Genomic DNA, 795 nt, shown 5'->3' on the forward strand with positions numbered 1-795 from the left:
AAAAAAAAGCCACAAACACCTGAGTTGAACTTGAACCAAGGCAAGTGTTGTCAGCAGGTTTTTATGCTTTGAGTTTTTTCCCTATCAGAAAAAAGATAATATAGATATTATCAATTGCTGGCTGATATAAGAGTCCAGAGGCTCACGCCATGCTACTTAATTTTCTTTAACGCCTAACAAACGTATGTCCCGTAGGAGTGTTACATAAATGTGCAAAGGTCATGGGCTAGCTTACTTGCTTAACTTGAAGAGTCTCAGAACCCTGTAGCGTCCTAGATGAACTAACTAGGTGTATTTCATACTGACCTGTTGATGAGCCTAGGACATTTTCCGCAAGGATAAAGCTGTTTTGAAACATCTATCTAAGCTTAGAAAAATGTTAAAATAAACTACTCAATCTCATTTGCCTATATTGCAAGACTGTCTCAAACGTCTAATCTCTTTGAATAGCAAAGGACAAGATTATAACTTGATGACCAGGCACCGAAGAAAAAAAATACACTATACGAAGTCCAACTGAAATTAAGTCTTGAATCACTCTGCTAATACAAGAATGAGAATTTTCTCGTGTTATCTTTCAAAATGACAACATTGCACAAAATCAAAGTTAAGTCGTGAATTTTGGTTGCTATTGTAAGATGGGAATTGGTGGACACTTCTTTTAATTGTAATGCAATTTTTTTTTAAGATATATCACCCAACCCATAGCTCAGCATTCCCTAAACATATGTATACACACACACACACACACACACACACACATATATATATATATATATATATATATATATATAT

Source organism: Palaemon carinicauda, chromosome 30, assembly GCF_036898095.1.
Source record: "Palaemon carinicauda isolate YSFRI2023 chromosome 30, ASM3689809v2, whole genome shotgun sequence".
In the NCBI taxonomy this organism is placed as follows: Eukaryota; Metazoa; Arthropoda; class Malacostraca; order Decapoda; family Palaemonidae; genus Palaemon; species Palaemon carinicauda.